The following is a 21,960-nucleotide window of genomic DNA, read 5'->3' on the forward strand; positions in this document are numbered from 1 at the left end:
TTAAGATGCTGTTTGGTCTTCATGAGCTTCATTGTATGTGTATGTGTTAGTATGGTTAATGCATTTTCTGTTTGTGTGTGTGATGTTCTATACATTTCTCTTTTTGCAGTGCTTCAGACTCCTTCTCAATTTTCCCACTTAAGTCAGTTTTCCTTTTTCCCAGATTCGCTAACCCAAATTTGATTTCCCACACTAAATAACAGTATTCATCTGTGTCCTCACCTGTTCCTACTTCCACTGTGGTCTCCTCTCCCCCTTCAGCAGTCCAGTGGCAGTTCTTCTCTTCAGCTTTGTCCTGTGCAATCCCCCACTGTCTCTTTCATTGCCATTCCACTCCAAACGTGGCAAATGTCAACTCAGACAGTCTCCTCAAAAGCCCTTCACACACAGTGAAGTTGCAGCTTGCTGGAAACACATCTCCATCCAATCAAGATGATGGGTAACATGGCTAACAGTACTTTTCAAGTAATTAATTACTTTTAGAATCTTGTAATTCAGTTACTAACTCAGTTACTTTTTTGAAGAAGTAAATAGTAACTATAATTAATTACTTTTTCAAAGTTACTTGCCCAACACTGAGTATTTTTGATAAAAGCAAATTGATCCATGATTCCTGGTATGCGATAAATAGGCCCGCCACCATAGTAAGAGAAACAGCCCCATATCATGATGCTTGCGCCACCATGCTTCACGATCTTCAGAGTGTACTGTGGCTTAAAGTCAGTGTTTGGGGCTCGTCTGATAAACTGTCTGTGGCCCTTGGACCCAAAAAGAACAATCTTACTTACATCAGTACACAAAATGTTTCTCCATTTCTCTTTAGGCCAGTCGATATGTTTTTTGGCAAATTGTATCCTCTTCAGCACATGTCTTTTGTTAACAGTGGGACTTTGCGGGGGCTTCTTGCAGATAGATTAGCCTCACACACGCATCTTCTAATTGTCACAGTACTCAGAGGTAACTTCAGACCGTCTCTGATCTCCCCAGAGCTGATCGTTGGCAGAGTCTTTGACATTCTGGCTATTTTTTCATCCATTTGAGGTAGTCTTCCGTTTTCTTCCATGTGTCTCCAGTTTGGCTTTACATTTTAAAGCATCATTTTAGTTGAGCAGCCTATCATTTTCTGCACTTCATTGTATGTTTCCCCCTCTCCAATCAACGTTTTGATTAAAGCACACTGTTCTTCTGAACAATGTCTGGCACGAGGCATCTTTCTCAGGTTTTCAGAGAGAATTTCATGTACAACATGTGCTGGCTTCATCCTTAAATAAGGACCACATGAACGACACCTGTCTCTTCACATAACGAATGACCTCACTGATTGGACTCCACACTGCTATTATTTTGAACATGCCCCTTTCACTTAATTATTCAATTAACACACCGACTCAGGTGCATTCATCTCATGAATGTTGGGTCTGTTGATTTCTCTGACTCTACTACACCTAGTGGTAAATTATTTGCCATGTAATATTATGACTTATACCAAAAACACTGACTGTTCTGGTTAGTCATGTTAGACTGCTATTATTCTGAACACAACTGCAGGTGTCCCCACTTGGCAAATCCCACTTTAAGCTCTGTACAAGGTACGGAACAGATGTCTTGATGACCAGCAGCCACACTGCTGGGGAATTTCATAAAAGTGAATATTAAAATGATCATGTCCTAAGGATTAACTCATATAAGTTTGTTATCTCCATAACTCTTTTGATTGTGCCACAAGTGAAAGATACAGTTTACCTTTAAGCTATTTCCTTATTAGGAAATAATAAGGAAAGTCCCAGTGAGATAATTTATGATTATTTGATGAATCTCATGGTTTATTGTCAGTTTGTGTTTGCTTGTGTGTAGTATTTTTTAACATAATTAAATTTGGCAAAGCATTGTTCAATTTAACGCGTTGAATTATTATTCATTTGTTTGTGCAGCCTTGGGAAATTACACTGGGCTTTAGATGCTTTTTACATTATGAAGGTGGTATTACTTTATTAAACTGGTTCCAACATATATGCAGAATTCAATTATGCATGTACATATCATATGATTTGAAATAATTGCTGCAAAGGCTTGATCCCATCTACTATGCATATTTTAAAATCTAAATAAGTATGGTACTTCCATCTTCTAAGATATTTTTGCTTATTCTGTAATATTCCACTGACTTCTACCAAGCCAAGGAAGCCATTGCATAATCAGGCAACCCATTTATACAGAGCTAATACAGGCCTATGATTTTCGACACTGGGAGAGCTTGAAGGGTCAGCAGTGGATACTGCAGAGTCAATGTGATTCCAGAACCATGGATTGGAAACTCTGCCAATGGAACTCATATCTGTTATATATATATATTAGCTAGACTGAGCTAATATACTGAGTTATCAGCAGTCACTCTTAGAATCCTAAATACACATATATGATAATACAGTTGCTATAATAAATTTGTTTCCATAGTTACCTAGCTAGTTATACTGAAATAAGTCTACTTTGGCTTTTCACAGAATGTATCCTGCCTACCTTCACAAATATGCAACCACAAAATGTGTAACAGACAGTCTTAACACGCTGGAACTGTTGGAGATGGATAGACAACACCTATAGTGATTGACTAGAAGAAGTGAATTTGAGGGCCACGGCTACTTGATAGATGTGGCTCCAAGACTCCACTTGTACTTTGAAAGAAAATCTCAAACAGAAGAGATGCAAAGTAGCCAAAGCAGCCCACCTTGCATCAGTGAATTCCAGCCAACCAAAACCCCTGATTTATTGTGCAGATAAATTACATCCATCAAGCTTAGGGGGCTTTGCTCACCTGTGCTAGCAACTTGGCCACTTGTCAATTACAGCTATTAATCCATTATGACCCCTCATATCAACATCATGTCTTCCATTGCTGCTACACTCCCCTCCTGGCAAGACTCAGTAGGGCCTTCTTGTCACTCACTAAATCAAATTATTTGGAAATAACTGATGGTGTGTCCAGATCCATCGCTCTGATAGCTGCAACCATGTTCCTAATCTCCCGTGTTGTTGGCTCAGATGAAAACAGAAGGGATATTTAAATTGATGAGGACTCATATTGTTTCTGACAGACTTGGCTTTTGTTAGGTGGGGCAAAATGACAAGTACTTGTCGACTTCAGGGTGTTTGAGGATGCACTGAAAGAGTATTTCTTTTGAGGATCCGCACATCTTCCCTTTTGGGATTCTTGACAGACTTTCTGACCAAGCTACTAATTTGTGAGCATGTGAATATGATTCAAATGCTTTTCTGCCTTTCAGAAAGAAAGTTATAAAAAATGGATTCCAAAGTGAAGAAAAACACTGATAATGCTAAATGTCAGCGGACATCCCCACCCTAACTGTTAACTGCATTTTCTTCACAGACATTTGCATAATGAAGACACCACCTCAACGGCAAGCAAAAAGCATTTTTATTTCCTACATTCACCCTGTGTTCTCACTCCACCACCCTTCTCCACCTCCCGAACAAGTCCCCTCTTAGATGTACATTTTGTAATTCTGTCATTTTACTGGTTCTCCTTCAAATGTCTGCTTCGTCCCCACAGCACCACATCCTGACATTCCTGTCCCCAGCTGCCTCATTAATGAACTGTAAATACTCTTTGCTATGCAGCAGAATTGATTGACTTGTGTGCCAACAACACTGGGAGGCTAGAGGAAACTAGGATAACAAGATGTATGTACTTTTTCTGCTGGTTTAATTTACAGCCTGCTTAATTTACAACTGCCTTTGTAGTTGAGAAAACATGAACATAAACTATATTTGTCTTGCCTGTCAGCAAACCCAACATACAAAGTATATGTTAACCTCCCTAGGCACATTTTTCAGGTATTAGCTTTCTACTGTCGCCTTGTCTCTGCACACAGAGACTGGAAAGCCAATTAATCGAAGAAAGCGTGTCTGTATATCTCTGACAGAGTGTCATATTTAGAATGGACAGGCAGTCTGAAGCATGATGTCTCCACAGCTCAGTCAAGGCCAACCAAGTCCCTGTCAGAGTTTGAAAAAAGAATATAGATTCTTAGCTCAGTATACTATTCTACATAAAAAACATACTTATGGAGGATCACCTTGAAGCAATGTATCACCAACAGTTCCCCTCTTTCGCTTAATCATAATAATTCTAGTCTTATTGAAGAGACAGTATGACTAGTTACATGGGAATGTTCTGTCCAGATATATAAATTTTCTTTGATGCAATGTCAAAATAATTTAACTCTCCCATCTTTTGTAAAGCAGAACCGAGTAAATGCCTTCACACAGTGATAAAATTAAAATTTTCCCCCACATATCCTAGTTTGTTTGTTTGTTTGTTTTAATATGTGATTTATTGTATTTTATTGTATCTTCTAAAATCTGCAGACAGCTCTACATTGGCCACTCTGACATGCCAGAGTATAATAAAAACAGCTAAAACATGGTTTGCTTTATTTGTTACCTATCGTATGTATTATATTTAATTTATTCATGTATTATAACCTTTCCTGTCCAGCAGCTTTGGCAAGCAGAAACGTGATCTCAATGTACTGCTGTGTCAAACACATTTGTTTTGCCAGCAGGATCTTTCTAAACTCTCTATAGGTTTCTCTTGTTAGAAAAAAGAACAGAAAAGAGATGAGAATAAAGGACAAAGCACAAATTAAAGCATATCAACTGCTGCATCTGAACCAGCACCTGAATGAAAAACAATAAACTGATGCACAAACACACAGGATGTTCCTATAATGTGTATGTCTGAGTGTGATTGCATGTATTTGTCATGACATGTAATTAATAATGAGCAAAAGCTGCAACAATACCTCTGGGAGTCAGAGGCAACCAGAGAAAGGGCCCAGGAGACCCTGGTCATCCACAGCCTCTCCTGAGCACTGAGACACTACACGCCTCAATGATAAATGCATGCCTACCCCAGCAGAAGGAAAAGGGATACCGCAATCAAAGTTCAAGAGCCTGAAAGGGCCAGAGGCAATGGGCAGCCGTCCTCGCCAGAGGCCAACCACCCCGGCATGAGCCAGACATCGGTCATGAACATCTAGCATTTGCCCTGGAGACACGAAGTACCCACATCTACCAGGAGGTGGAAAACCCCACCCCTTCCCCTCCATGACCATGTCCTGCAGGTCACATGACATAGCTAGCCCCAGAGTCCGCCACAGCATTACACATACTGGCCACACACACACCTCAGAAGGGGAAAACCTGCTCCAATTGTATATATTGTATAAGTGTGCTACCAGAGGAGATAGAACGTTGGACCAGGTGTACACCAACATGGCGAATGCGTACAGAGCCCAGGCTTATCCCCACCTGGGTCTGTCAGACCATCTCTCCCTTCTGCTACACCCAATATACACACAAAAGATCAAGAGCACTGGGATTACAACCAAAACCGTGCGAACATGGCCGCAGGATGCTATTCCGATGCTTCAGGACTGTTTCCACTGCACAGACTGGGATGTATTCAAGGTGCAGGACACTGACAATCGTGTCGCATTGGACAGTTACACCTCCACTGTCTTGGACTACATCTGTTTCTGTGTGGACAATGTAACAACTTGGAAACGATTCCGTGTGTTCCCTAATAATCCACCCTGGATGACACACGGAGTTCAACAACTTATTCGAACAAGGAACAACGCTTTCAAATCCGGGGACCAGGAGGCATACAGTGCTGCCAGGGCCAACCTGAGAAGAGGCATCAAGACTGCCAAGCAGCAGCACAGGAGGCGTATCGAGGCCAGGTTTGAGAACAACACAAACCCAAGGCAGGTCTGGGAGGGCATCAGGGCTATCACGGACTACAAAAGAAGAACACCATCACCCTCAGCCGACAGTTCTACTCTGGCTGAGGATCTAAATCTCTTTTATGCCCGTTTTGATAGGGAGAACACCGACCCTGTCCTGTCCCCTCTCCCCTCAACCGACCCTGCTCCGGTCCTGAGCACTCATGAGCTGAGGCGTGTGTTCCGGAGCATTAACACCAGGAAGGCGGCCGGGCCGGATGGAGTGCTGGGCCGGGTGCTAAAAGACTGTGCTGCGGACCTGGCGGACGTCTTCACCTCTATATATAACACCTCGTTGTCCTGTTCACTGGTACCATCCTGTTTCAAAGCAGCAACCATCGTTCCCATTCCAAAACAGTCAAATGTCACATGTCTGAACGATTTCAGACCTGTGGCACTCACCCCCATTCCCGCCAAATGCCTGGAGAGACTGGTCATTAAACACATCAGAGCTGCTTTTCCACCATCCCTGGACTCGCACCAGTTTGCATACAGGGAGAACCGGTCAACCGAGGATGCGATCGCCACAGTGCTGCACACATTACTGAAGCACTTGGAACACAGGAACACCTATGCACGGCTCCTCTTTGTAGACTACAGCTCGGCTTTTAATACCATCCGGCCATACAAACTCCGTCCCAAACTCCACCAACTGGGACTTAACTCCTCTCTGTGCAACTGGATTGTGGACTTCCTCACTAACCGTAGACAGAGTGTCAGAGTGGGTAAGAACACCTCTTCCACCCTTGTGGTCAACACCGGTGCCCCTCAGGGGTGTGTTCTGAGCCCTCTGCTATACACTCTCTTCACCCATGACTGTATTTCCTCCTGCGCGTCCAATCTCATTGTTAAGTTTGCAGATGACACTACAGTGCTCGGACTTATATCCAACAATGATGAGACAAACTATAGGACAGAGGTGCAACAACTAGAGTCATGGTGCCACGACAATAACTTGGTCTTAAACACCAAAAAGACCAAGGAGATCATTGTAGATTTCCGGAAGAGGGGTCATAACAACCATCTGCCTCTCTTCATTGGCAGTGAGGCGGTGGAGAGGGTGAGCAGTTTTAAATTCTTGGGGGTAACTGTGACCGAGGACCTGTCCTGGGGCAACCATATCACCTCAGTTGTACGGAAGGCCCAACAGCGCCTCTACTACCTGAGGAGACTGCGGAGCGCACACATTCCCAGATCTCTGATGTTGAACTTCTACAACTGTGCCATCAGCAGCGTTCTGACGTATGGATTTCTAGTGTGGTTCCCCAGCTGCACCAAGGCCGATCAGCAAGCACTCCAGCGGGTGGTGAAAGAAGCTGGCAGAATTATTGGAACAAGTCTGCCAGAGATCAGTAATATCTTCCCCACTCGCTGTCTGAGGAGGGTGCACAGTATCCTGCGGGACCAACATCACCCTGTGCGCCACCTTTTCCATCTGCTGCCCTCAGGGAGAAGGTACAGGTCTATACAGGCCAGAACATCCAGACTGGCCAACAGCCTGTATCCACAGGCTGTGAGGCTCCTGAACTCTCTGCCCCCCTCTCACGGACAATAACCATATCCAACTTCTTAATAGCAATGAACTGGTCTGCATTGGTGCATCATATCTTTATTCTCTTCCCCCTCCTGCCCCCCCCCCCCCCCTCTTTCTTAAATAGATAACTATCATATCTGATATCATATCTCACAGTACAATAATATTGAATGGGTTGCATTGTTGTATTTTGTCATGTTTCTCAGGTCTTTGTCTGAATTTCTACGAACATTATTGCTAAGGATTGTCTTATTGCATTGGAGTCACACTGGGTTAAATATGTACACTTGGGTTTTAAGGGGTATTTATTATTTTCTTCTTTTTTTTGGGGTTGTATGGAAGCCCCAAACGCAATTTCATTGTTCTTGACAATGACAATAAATAAATAAATACTAAATAAATACTAAAATACTAAAATATATTTGCTTCCAATATCCCACCACAGGGCAAGTAAAAATGTAACCATCGCCCTCCCTAAGGCAAGCACCCCAGGCTCAAAACCCCAACACCACAAGGCAGTTAAGTCCCCCACCAACAAGATCTACAACTGACACCGGTCATAGCCTCCCTCCCCAAGAAGCTGCCAGATGCCTTCAGCCCACGCGAACACCCCCAGCCACCTGCAGAGCACACTAGGAGACGAGACCACACCACAGCTGACCACCCGAGATCAGTGGGCACCAATTCGTTTTGGGCTTTTTGTTCGCTTTGTGTGGAAGAAGACACTGTCTCCAAACAAATATGATCTAAATTTCCAAACTGAGAAAAACACAAATCATTTTTGGATTTTCAGTTCATAAAGATCATTTTCATAGTCATGCATAAGATCTATCTTCAGCTTGAATTCCTTTAAGATCTTTATTTCATTGGATCACTGCTGCTAATGTCTCAGTGAAGATAAAAAAGGGAGTGCATGAGCAGGCAGACCTGCCTGGTGCTCCAGATTGAAGCTCTGAGAAGCACAATCAGTTATCCTAACACATGCACTTGGAGATGAATGATAAACCAAATCCAAATTTTTGTAGAACTTCAATTCAATTCAATTGTATTTATAAAGCGCCAAATCACAAAAATCAAGGCAAATTGCATATATGAATATCCATTTTACTAATATCCATTTTCAAATGATTTCTCTGCATCTAAAGAGATAGCTGTAGATTCTAGTCTACCTTTGATGAAACCTGTTTGTTCAGGATGTTTTATAAACAGAGTGATTTTTTTTTCTGGTCTTCTGGCAAAAAAACTTTACAACAAAAGGGGTCACTGTAACTTCTCCTCTGATATCTAAATTCTGGTCATGATGTAGACATTTAGTTTTCATTTAGTTTGCAACGGTAGTGGCCAGAAGAAGGAGTGTTATAAATAACTTGTTGTACTTCAGTAGAAAACTAATGACCAAGGAAGGTTTCAGAAAGTGTACGGAGTCAAAGTGTTGTGCTTCTTGTTTAGGATTAAGAAAAGAAGCTCACTAAGCCTGACATGTGTTCCATATGATAGTACAACAACCAAAGAGCCTTTTCACTCTTTTTCACAGCCTGACACTGATGACAATCTGTTAGTGAGGCTGAGAGCACACCAAAGCTTTCACAGTCTCAATCTGTGTTTGTACACTTGTTTTCCAACCCTCAGGCACCCTCTCACTGTCCAAGATTATCTTAACCCTCTCGAGGCAGGCGTTGCCGATTTGCAACAGTTAAAAACTAACAGCCTGATTACCCCACATACATATTTTATGAGGTTTTTTTTACTCAGAAGTACCACTGCAGGACCTGGTTGTGCATTAGCAACAAAAAGTTTAATTTGAGCCTGAGAGGGTTAAACAATCTGGTTAAAGTGTACTCCCCCCTCTTCTGGTTGCTCCTAGACCCTAGACATGTCTATACCTCCACAGGTTTCTCATCTGGACCAATCACCTTTCGACTCTGATAATCCCATATTCTTTATAGCTGCCCTCAGTTCCTCCTCACTAATTCTCTGTAGTTCCTGAGTAGTTCAGTGACTTTCCTCCTCTGTATATCAATCTGTCCTCCGTTCTCTCTCATTTTCTTTATTCATCAGCTCCTACAGTGCTTCCACCTTCAGTTATTCCTCTCTTTTTTTTCTTTTTTTTTTACACATAAACCTTTTAAATGTGTGCATGCATCTTTTCTTGCATTTTTTTTTATCTTGGAATCCGCACAAGAATTAAAATAACCTCAAATTAGCGCTGATTTTCTAGCTTGCTTAATATATCTATCTATATATATATATATGTATATACATTTTTTGTGATCTACAGTGTAAAGTCTAGGTGGTTGTACTGTGAAATCAGTTAGATATCTAAGGTTGTTTTACAAACAAATGAAAGGTAAGGTAAAATTAACACAGCACTATAAATTTGTGAAATGTTAATGAGCTTAATATGTTTAAAACAAGGAGCAAACAGATAACGTGATGGAGAAAATGAGCTTGCCTTGTTAGCTGTTTGACCATTAGTTCAAGAAGTGTTAAGTGATTCATTTTCTTTCTCACAATAACTATATGCATTTAACCACAGGTAGTAATGATAACTTAAATCTGATTTATTTTTGTACTTTCATAATCAATTTAAGAACTTTAAGTCAGTGTAAAGGACAAGCAATGCCTTAAACATGTTCATTTCCAAAAATTAATAAAGAATAAAACCACAGAAGATCAAAGATTCATCCTATATATACTGTATATATATATAAAGAGCAACTATACTGTGCTCAGGTGTCTTCATAAATGTGTGTGTTGGTTTATGTACTTACGACAAATGCTACTTATTAGACTTCCCATGAGCTATACGTAACTGTCTGTTTCATACAGAAAACAAACCTGACAAACAAACCACTTGGTGGCAATCAGCAGATACCCGTGAAAGCGCTAACAAGCAGAAACTCAACAAACACCAATTAGAAGGACACAGGGTGGATGATGGTTAAATGACAGCAGGTGGTTGCTCTTCCCACACTGCTTCAACAACTTGCTGCTGGTACAGTTATGCTTGTGCGGTTGTGTTCAATAGAAAACTGTTTCTTGTATGATTAACTGACTTTTAGTCGATTTTTAGTTTTCTATTCCTGTAGTCTCATTTATTTTTATTTACAATTTTTGAATTTACTAACAACAAAATGTAAGGACATGCGAATAATAATGTATACTTTATTGATCCCTGTGGGGAAATTACTTTCTCTGCATTTGACCCATTCACTCAGTGAAGCAGTGGGCAGCCATTAAGCAGGCGCACGGGGAGCAGTGTGTAGGGACGGTACCATGCTCGGTAGTACCTCAGGGTAGCTATTCAGTGGATTCAAACCCCTGACCTTCCGATCATGGGGCAACACACTGTCTAATTTTGTGCTTTTAGATCTTGGTCTCAGTCACATGGGCCTAAAGACTGGTTGGTGACCACCTGAAGGGTGCAACTGTTTGCATTTAAAAAAAAAAAAAAAACAGGAAGTCTTGTCAGTCTTGCAAGTAATTTCAGTAATTGAATATTCAGTTATTGAAATGACTGAATTTGAATTGGACAAACGCTAAAGTGATTTCCACACTGCCTTCATTATGAGACAATATTAGATAGAAAGCCATTATGTCTAAATGGACCGAGTTTAAAGTTTAAGAGTTCTACTGTGCAGCTGTCATGTTAGAAATGAATAGCAGCATCGGGAGTGGATTGAGTGGTAAAATAAATTTGCACTTCAAAATTTATAAGATTAACAATATCTGACAGGATTCCTCTCTCACCTTATTTGCATCAGCAGTGTAACTATTTGTTTAACTTCCTCATAGGCGAGTTGAGTTGTTCCACTTGACTGAAGTAGGAGGCACTTGATGTGTTCATTTTGTGTGGAAGAAGCATCAGCAGCTCCTTTTATGTAGAGCACAGGAGATCCTGATGTAGGAAGCCTGGACTGAAAACGAAGCTTATAGCCACTGTTGTGATATATGCCATCTCTGACTCTAATTTTCTTCTAAACTAAAAGAAAGCATGACTATGTTGAACCGGCTTTATAATGCACCCTACAGAAATAAAACCAATAAGAGGAGGACTAAAACAGACAAGACAACGTGACATGGGAAGCACAGAGGCTTTATACACAAGCCAGGCAAGTGTAATGTTGGTACAAAGGCTAGACAAATCTGGGCAGAGAGCACAATTAAAAGGGCACAATTAAAAAATACAATGACAGCATGGTGCCAGCTGTGGACAAGGATGAGCTTAGTTCACCCAAAGAGCCGCTCTTCTCTGTCTCTCTCTGCAAGCCAGATGCCTTCTCCTCTACACGTGATTGGTGTATTCTTAAGCAGTTTTTCAGGCTTTGTTATGCTTCATTAATTTCTGACTTCTTAGAGAAGTCTAGAGCACCGGGTAAAATTTGTGTGCAAAATGTGAATTCAGTTGGTTGTTTGCCTAATAAAACAACAATATAATTTTTAGTTCACAAATGTTTCTGACAAATTTGATGATGGGTGGTAAAGAAATATGATAAGTAATTTTAATGGGTGTTATTTTTTCTACAGGTTGTTCGTTGACTCTGTAAGTGTGAGCCACTATATGGATATATAAAGTAGGAGACTAAAACATCACCAGCAGACAGATCCTTCTGCTAACTGCATAAATAAATATGAAATTATATTTTAAAACTCTAATGTTATGTATTGCACTTGAGTGCATGACGGTCTTTGCAAGTATAAGGTGTTAATTTAGGGCTTGGATACCACTTTCATTTTGACAAATTATTCAGTGATAAAGTTTTAATTTTTGAATTTAAGTATCAATTTAGGTCAAATTTGAGATGTGGTTTTATTGATTTTGATATGATTTGTTTTAACCATAACATTTATACTTTTACAGTTGCACACGACCACAGTAGTTCTGGCAGATCACCTCCACTACATTCTTTAGAGTAACTTATACTTGGGAATTTAAGCATTTTTTGCTACATCTGTGCTCCACTAAAAGTACAGGGAGTAAATTAAATAGAATTCTGAGCATGCTTCTTCACAGGAGATAGCATTACAGTTGCTGGGAAGAATTTTCGACATAATTTCACAAAATTACACCCTGAATGACTTTTAATGGGAATGGCTTTTAATAGCAAAGAGCATGCCTTGCTAAAGACGGGGAATAAACCACTGATTGAATGTGTTATACAAAGCACTGGATTTATAGGTGAAGTGGAAAAAAATGACTGAGGAATGTAGTTGGTGGAATTACTCTCACAATAACAAGCAGGTTATTATCCATAGTGAGCCACTGTAAAAGCCTGTGGATGGCTGGCTTCTTTCGCGAGCATGATATTAGCAGTCATTATTCATCATGGCGATGCTGTTATGAATGAGCTCCAGCTAGACACAGAAGATTTCCTAAATCCCAAGTCACCATGACTTTATGTAGCAGAGCAATTTACTACAGCATTAGAAAGATAACTGACTTTTGTTTAACCTTAAGAAAAGTGTGCACATGGTAGTTTTTCAGAACATTCTCCCTCAAAAAAAGTATTAAATATGTCATTCATTTTCTAAGTAAATATATTTGTAAAGGTGTTATTGACACAAACTTCTCCCCAGATGCAGGTAACAACCCAGGAATCAAAAGAATCAAACCACAGTGTGTCCATAAATTAGATCGTGTGAAATAAGGAATCATAACACAGGGAAAGAATATTGAACATGTTTAATGAAATTGAGGCTACTAACTTATTAATCAATCTTGATTAACCTATTAGATAACATCTTGATATGACAACATCACAATATGGCCATCGGATATGGCTCAAAGAAATCAAAAATCTTCATTAGGTTTCCCTCATTTAACATCAGCATTGTAAGAACAAAGATAATATCAAATAAAATATATGCAACAGCAAGATGAAACCAAGCTGCTTTACAATCAATTCAAATATTTTCAGCATTATCATAGACGAGCTCACATTAATTTAATAATGAAAACAAAGACTGAATCTTCTGTTGTCAAAACTGTGCAACTGTATTTGACGGACAAAATGACACTATCAAAAGATATGCACTCTGTTGTGAGAGCTTATGACTATGAAAGCCACAGCATATAATTCTGATCATTTGGATACTCATCAGACTGGCTCTAAGGAGACAAGCTGCCCCAAGACATCTCAGAAAGCATGCCCCCACAGTGTAAGACAGCCTTTTTAGTCATACTGAAAGGAAAACAATTGTTTTATAGTTTACACTGGTTGGCTCTTTGCGTAAACATAGTAATGAAAGCAAAAACAATGGCTTACAAGATGTTTTTTAAAGTTCTAAGATAAGATAAGATAAGATAGAACTTTATTAATCCCTCGGGTGGGTTCCTCTGGGAAATTCGGTTTCCAAAAGCACAGCACCGACAGAAGTTACAGTTACAGAATATTATATATATATATACACACACACACACACACACACACACACACACACACACACACACACACACACACACACACACACACACACATAAATACAGAGACAAATATAAATAAAATATACGAAGGGGATAAATAGAATAAATAGGAATAAAAAATAAAAATACAAGTGAATTGCACATTTCAAGTATGGAGTCTATTGCACCATTGACTATTTACAAAAAGTATTGCACAAGGTATTGCACAGTGAGGTGAAGAGGCACTACAGCTTAGTTGTTCCCCCCTCCTTTGTCCTCCTGTTACCCCTCCCTCTCCCCTCCAGAGAGGAGTTAAACAGTCTGATGGCGTGTGGGACAAAGGAGTTTTTAAGTCTGTTAGTTCTTGTCTTGGGGAGAAGCAACCTGTCACTGAACAGACTCTTCTGGTTGTTAATGGCCGTGTGCAGAGGATGCCCAGCATTGTTCATAATGTCCATCAGTTTCTTTAGTGTCCTTTTCTCTGCCACTGTCACCAGAGTGTCCAGCTTCATGCCGACCACAGAGCTAGCCTTCCTGATCAGTTTCTCCAGCCTGCATGAGTCCTTCTTTGCTGTGCTGCTCCCCCAGCACACCACAGCATAGAAAAGGACTCCAGCAACCACTGACTGGTAAAACATCCTCAGGAGCTTCCTGCAGATGTTAAAAGACCTCAGCCTCCTGAGGAAGTACAGTCGGCTTTGGGCTTTTTTATACAGGTGCTCTGTGTTGCATGACCAGTCCAGTTTATTGTCCACCCACAGCCCGAGGTACTTGTACTTGTTGACCACCTCCACCTCCTCCCCCTCTATCTGAACCGGCAGTGGACCTTCTCTGGACCTCCCGAAGTCCACAACCAGTTCCTTAGTCTTTGAGGTGTTGAGTTGCAGGTGGTTTGTGTGACTCCATGCGACAAAGTTCCTCACCAGACTTCTGTACTCCTCTTCCTGATCATCCCAGATACACCCCATGATGGCCGTGTCATCATTCTTGGCAGAAGTGAAAAAAATGTGTGTGCTAATATGTTACTAGAAGCCTGTCAGTGCAACAAGGGTTGCCATAGCAGCCACTCTTTCACAGTGAGGCTTTTGATCAACATCCTAAAGAAAAAGAAAAAATATTAATAATAAATAAAAACGTGTTTTTGGTTTTATTAAATAATATTTGAATTTATATAACTCAGTCAACTCAAGACATTTTAAATGGCAAAGCCTTCACATACTGTAGAAAGAGAAGGCCACTGATGAAACACAAAGCAAAAATGGCTGCTGTACAGGTTCTTCATGCTAGGGGACAGTTATGGGCTCAAAATGTGGTCATAAATATTTTGTACTTGTAAAAAAGATTTGTATGTGTAAAAAAGATTTGTGTGTGCTAGAGCTGGGCGATATGAGATTTTTTCATATCACGATATGTTTTTTTCATTTCAGGCGATAACGATATCTATCACGATATAAGCCAAATAACTATATTTGTAAGATTTAAATGTGCCGTTGCTCACAAGTAAAATGTGAAATAATCAGCAGCTTGTTTTTATTTAAATATTTATTTCCCATAATAAGTTCAACAGGGTAGATGTACTTAAGGAACATGAGACTTTTTCAGATAAATAAAGGCAAATATTGCAAACTACACAAAAGGCAGCCACTAAAGCGTTTAAGTTTCAAAATAGAACGAACAAACAAAACAGACTAAATTGTCAATTCCACTTAGAAACAAAATATTAATTCTAAAAATAAATCTTAGTTTGTTTTACAGAAGAACAGACAAAACTGACTAACTTTTGTCAATATCAAATAAACTGAGAACTAAAAGGAAATTCTCAATCTCTCCTTGTTGTATAGGTGAGCTTTTCAAACAGTTTTAACGGTTACTTTAGTCTGACAAAAGCCGAATGACGAATTAGCGCTTCCAGTCAGAGACTGAGGCTACGTCCACACGTACACGGGTATTTTTGAAAACTGAGATTTTCCGTTTTCGTTTTAAAAAATAATCCCGTCCACACATAAAGGCAGAAATGAAGGAAAACGCTGCTATGAACATGCCAAAGCAGCAGGTGGCGCTAGATTCCTAACCGTGCAGAAATGTTGGCCAATCAGAAGTCTAGAAGCCTCGGTGAGAAAAAGTAAACAAAGCTGGGGCATAGAAGCAGAACCGAGTCGTATGTGTGGAGGGACAGTAACTGTGTGTATATGTAAGCATTTAAACACTGCAGAGAGTAGAATTAACAGTAACAGTATTGTAGAAATTCATTTCACCAAAACAATAACGTGGCGCACAGTGTGACGCATGCACCAGCTTATTGTATTTCCAGACTTGCTTTCGGCACAATTTACAGTGCACGCTACTCTGTTTTTTGTCAGACTTGAAATAGCCGAAATACCTTCACACTACTCCTCCTTGAATCGCTACCTTATCGTGGTGGAGGGGTTTGTGTGTCACAGGGATCCCAGGGGCTATGTTGTCTGGGGGCTTTTGCCCCCTGGTAGGGTCTCCCATGGCAAATTGGCCCTGGGTGAGGGACCAGACAAAGAGCGATTCATAAGACCCTTATGAAAAGGACACCGAGGGAACAGTTTACCCTGCCCGGGATAGGGTTACCGGGGCCTCGCCCTGGAGCCAGGCCCGGGGAGGGTGCCCGAGGGCAAGCGTCTGGTGGCCGGGCCTTAGTCCATGGGGCCCGGCCGGGCACAGCCCGAAGAGGAGACATGGGCCCATCCTCCCGCAGGCCCACCACCCGCAGGAGGCGCCATAGGGGTCGGGTGCATTGTGTGCCGGGTGGCGGCCAGGAGCGGAGGCCCTGGCGGACTGACCCCCGGCTGCCAAGACTGGCATTAGCCTGTGGGACTCCGGAGGCAGCCGACAGGTATCGACAGGCCAAGCGGAATGCGGCTCGGGCAGTGGCTGAAGCAAAAACTCGGGTGTGGGAGGAGTTCGGAGAGGCCATGGAAAAAGACTTTCGGACTGCCTCGAAGAGATTCTGGCAAACCGTCAGACGTCTCAGGAGGGGAAAGCGGTGCTCTACCTGCACTGTGTATAGTGCTGGCGGAGCGCTGCTGATGTCGACTGAGAAAATTGTCAGGCGGTGGAAGGAATACTTCGAGGACCTCCTTAATCCCACTGACACGTCTTCCGAGGAGGAAGCAGAGTCTGGGGATGAGGGGAATGACCCGCCAATTTCCGGGGGCGAGGCCACTGAGGCAGTTAAACAACTCCTTGGTGGCAGAGCCCCTGGTGTTGATGAGGTCCGCCCCGAGTTCCTGAAGGCTCTGGACGTTGTAGGGCTGTCCTGGTTGACACGCCTCTGCAATGTTGCGTGGAGATCAGGGGCAGTACCTGTGGACTGGCAGACTGGGGTGGTGGTCCCCATCTTTAAGAAAGGGGACCGGAGGGTGTGTTCCAACTACAGGGGGATCACACTCCTCAGCCTCCCTGGGAAAGTCTATGCCAGGGTGCTGGAAAGGAGAGTTCGTCCGTTAGTCGAACCTCGGATACAGGAGGAACAATGCGGTTTTCGTCCTGGTCGCGGAACACTGGACCAGCTCTTTATCCTCTCCAGGATACTTGAGGGTGCATGGGAGTTTGCCCAACCAGTCTACATGTGTTTTGTGGACTTGGAGAAGGCATTCGACCGTGTCCCTCGGGGTGTCCTGTGGGAGGTGTTGCGGGAATATGGGGTGTCTGGCCCATTGCTACGGGCCATTCGATCCCTATACAACCGTTGCAAGAGCTTGGTTCGCATTGCCGGCAATAAGTCGGACTCGTTCCCGGTGGGTGATGGGCTCCGCCAGGGCTGCCCTTTGTCTCCGGTTCTGTTCATAATTTTTATGGACAGGATTTCTAGGTGCAGCCAAGTGGCGGAGGGCTTTCGCTTTGGTGGCCTCAGAATCTCATCTCTGATTTTTGCAGATGATGTGGTTCTGTTGGCTTCATCGGGTGAGGGCCTCCAGCTCGCACTGGAACGGTTCGCAGCCGAGTGTGAAGCAGCGGGGATGAGGATCAGCACCTCCAAATCTGAGGCCATGGTTCTCAGCCGGAAAAGGGTGGAGTGCCCACTCCGGGTCGGGGATGAGTTCCTGCCCCAAGTGGAGGAGTTCAAGTATCTCGGGGTCTTGTTCGCGAGTGATGGGAGAAGGGAGCCAGAGATCGACAGACGGATTGGGGCTGCAGCTGCAGTAATGCGGACGCTGCACCGGTCCGTCGTGGTGAAGAGGGAGCTGAGTGTAAAAGCGAAGCTCTCAATTTACCGGTCGATCTACGTCCCTACCCTCACCTATGGCCACGAGCTGTGGGTAGTGACCGAAAGAACGAGATTGCGGATACAAGCGGCAGAAATGAGCTTCCTCCGAAGGGTGGCTGGCCTCTCCCTTAGAGATAGGGTGAGAAGTTCGGCCATCCGGGAGGGGCTCAGAGTAGAGCAGCTGCTGCTCCACATCGAAAGGAGCCAGCTGAGGTGGTTCGGGCATCTGACAAGGATGCCCCCTGGGCGCCTCCTGGGTGAGGTGTTCCAGGCATGTCCCACTGGGAGGAGGCCCCGGGGCAGACCCAGGACACGCTGGAGAGATTATATCTCTCGGCTGGCCTGGGAACGCCTTGGTATTCCCCCGGATAAGCTGGAGGAGGTGGCTGGGGAGAGGGAGGTCTGGGCCTCTTTGCTTAGGCTGCTGCCCCCGCGACCCGGCCCCGGACAAAGCGGATGAGGATGGATGGATGGACCTTCACACTACGGAACTTCTATGGCTCTTCCGTTTGACAATCTCTCCGCCATTGGAACCATCATCTGTTTTCTCTTCGGTCACGCTCGGTTGATTTTTCTAGTCGGCACACTCATTTCCTCCATTACGCGCTCTCTCCATTACCCGCTGGCTGCTTCCCAAACAAACACACATGCGGCTTGGCACTTGTGCTGTACGTAACAAGTCACGTGACGTGCTGCTGCGGCTGTGATTGGTTCGGCTCTGCGCTACTTAATTTGGATTGGCTGACCTTTTTTTTTTTTTTTGAGGACAAGAGCGGCGAGGTCTATCGCGATAGCTTAATTTCTCTATCGAGTAAAAGTTATATCGCGATACATATCGTTATCGTTCTATCGCCCAGCTCTAGTGTGTGCGTAAAAAAGATTTGTGTGTGGACTTAGAAAAAAAACCCTGCAAGTTACAAGTACGAATTTTGACCCTATTTTTCTTCCTTTCATCTGATTGGTCAATATCATGTCAATCACAAATGTAACAATCCAATCAGAGAACAGATGGGTTTGGCTGTCGAGGGGCGCTTTTTTGAACTGCAGGTCCTTGAAGGGTGATACAGTTTGAAGCTGGAGGATCGCTATATAAATATCCGATAGCAGCTAGGTCCCTTAACTTTCAGTAGCTGTTGAAAGGAAAAAGTTGTGGTATATCAGTGGTTAGAAATACCATTATTACTTTAGGATTAGTTTAACACAAAGTCAGGGCTGACCCAGGACCATTGCTGTGAGTCACAGTGCGCAGCATAAAAGTCCTTTCACATCGGACGCAGGATGTGCTGCTAATGTTAATTGCTAACTAAAAGCAAAGGATCCAGAATTTGTTACGCTGGCTGCTGGGCTCTGTGGGTTTTTGCAGCAGCTCTACCTGTACTAGATGCACCTGCTCCTTGTCTTTTCTATCTCTGACTTTATGTCCTCTACAAGAGTTTTTTTTTTCTTTTGCTGGTTCTTCAAATGTTCAATAGGGCTTTGGAGCGTGATGTCACGGGGGTGGGCGTGGAACGGATTTTGGCCCGATCCGCCATTTTGGGGGTCTAAGTGAAAAAGGAGCGAAAGCATAGCCATGGTTCGTTCTTGCTGTGTGGTCGGCTGCAATGTTCGATCGCACGACCGGCAAGAGAATAAGCTTGAAAAGGGTTTGTCTTTTCATTCTTTCCCAACCTGGAAGCAACATGAGGCAGCTCGTGTATCGATGTTACCAAACGAAGGCGTCTAGCCTGGATAGCAGCTGTGAGATGAGCTGAAATCAGTTCTCTTCCATCTCCAAATATCTGTTGGTATTTGGAGATCGGGTTTCCGGTACGGATCGGGTAGTGACACACCACACCTTCACGCGCACCGAGCTGCAGGTGATGCCTTCAGGGCAAGCCCAGAAATTAAACTATCAAACAAAAACTACGATGCATTCAAAGAACCCTGTACTTCTGATTGCTGTAAATCTTACCAGGGTTACAACAACAATGTAAAAACCATATGAGCGACACAATGTAACACTATATATACAATATACTACAATATAAAAACAATCTAAATCCTTATAAACCAAAAATACAGGATTACAAAAATGAATACCACAGAACGTACATAGAGTGAAGTTGCAGTCTGGCTGTGTGAAGCAATGTGACAGTTCAACTATTTAGGAGGGAGATGGCGAGGGGAAAGAAACTGTTCCTGTGCCTGGATTCAAATCCGACCTGCGTTCCTTTGCTGCATGTCTTCCTCTCTCTCCCTCCACTTTCCTGTCACTCTTTTTCTTTTCCTGACACTTGAACACACATGCCAATATATCTCTGATATACCAATAGCAACCAGACCAACTTTCATTCAATACAGTCAAGCAGGTTGTAAAAATATTGCACAGATTCTGCGCCTTCATTTGAACATGTCATTGAAACTGTCTCAACTTTTATCTGCTCTTCTCCAAGCTCTATTGACTCTAGACAGAGTCAATAGAACACAGAGCGTCTGAATGCCTGACTGAAATTAATTTACTTCATTAAATTAGAAATAAAGAGCAAAAGGATTCTAGAGATTTCAAAACAAATTAAATTGCTCATCCCAAGCTATCACCCAAGTTATTTGCAGAGCAGCAGTTCACTGTAATTCTAATAGACAAATTAAATATTTGTTAACTGAGTCTTTGGTCTACCCAAACTGAGGCCATAACGCAAGTGACTCTTAGTCATACATAAAGTGTACAGTTTAGTACAGAGGCGTAGTTGCTAACACACGCCCAGGCTAGCTATATTTGTAGCAAAGTCAAATTCAAGCAGTTTTCAAGTATTTCTAGGACATCACAACTGTAATATACTACAGATTCAATAGTGTGTAGTTAAAATGATTACCTCACTTCATTGTCACATTAAATTAGACTCATTTGTTATTATAACATTCAATCATTCATGATAGATACAGTGACAAAATTGTGAAGTATTCCCAATTCACACTCCCGAATGAGCTTTATTAACATATCAGTACAGGTGCGCCTTAACCAAAGCAATTTTTCAACTTATATTTACACATTAATCTGCAAATACACAAAAATTGAACTACTACCCTGCAAGTAAGCTCTAAAACATAACATCTGTATGATATGAATTATTGTGCTCCAATATGCATGTACAATACTCGTGCTGCTACAGTGCATCACCTTGCAATCAACTGTTTACCCCATTTGCCCTGTAAAAATAATATAGCTCATGCAAACTTCATCAAAAACACCTCACCTTTTTCATGTACTTGATTTTACCTATTGCAAAGCTGTACATCTTGTTGACTTTACAAAAGGCCACTTCAGGATTTGGGCCTCCTTTCAATAATGCAATAATATTATTAATTATAATTGTATTTGTCATTTTCAGATGAATGCACTTTAAATGAGCTAAGCTGTGTGATATCCCATCTGTTCCATCAATCGCGAAATATCAGAAAAGACTGGCAGATTAAACTATAGCCACACTATGGTGCTAAGTAAGCTTAAAGCAGAGCTGTCATCATTTTATGCAAGAGGCAATAGCAGTTATATTAGACTAATTCCAACTTATTTTACTTATTTTTGAAGCTGCTTCAAACACCTTCAAGTAAACAAAAAACATGAAAATAGTTTTGAGGATTCTGAATATCTCTTCAACCTGAATCCTCCCCAACCACCACCACCTCCATCTGTGGAACTGCTCATATTTTTCCATTTCTGACATCAAAGTAGATTTTTATGGCTATTGGAAAATGGTGAACAAGAGAAACTTCAGTTACTCTCTTCTGCCTTCATTTGGGTAGAACATGTCTTTATCAGCTCTGTACATCAGAATTTTTATCACATTTATATTCTTCACAGAGCCGGTATAAGTGTGTCATTTTTTGCAAGTCCTGTTTCTGAGAACATCCTGTCATATGTATTTTTTTTTTCAATGCCCGTATCCATCCTCTGATTCGTGCTTATCAATCACATTTTCTTGCAGGTACATTGATTTGT

The sequence above is a fragment of the Diplotaxodon limnothrissa genome, linkage group LG22, assembly GCF_057381915.1.
Source record: "Diplotaxodon limnothrissa isolate DT_005_m linkage group LG22, D_limnothrissa_male_GT1.1, whole genome shotgun sequence".
NCBI classification, from domain to species: Eukaryota; Metazoa; Chordata; class Actinopteri; order Cichliformes; family Cichlidae; genus Diplotaxodon; species Diplotaxodon limnothrissa.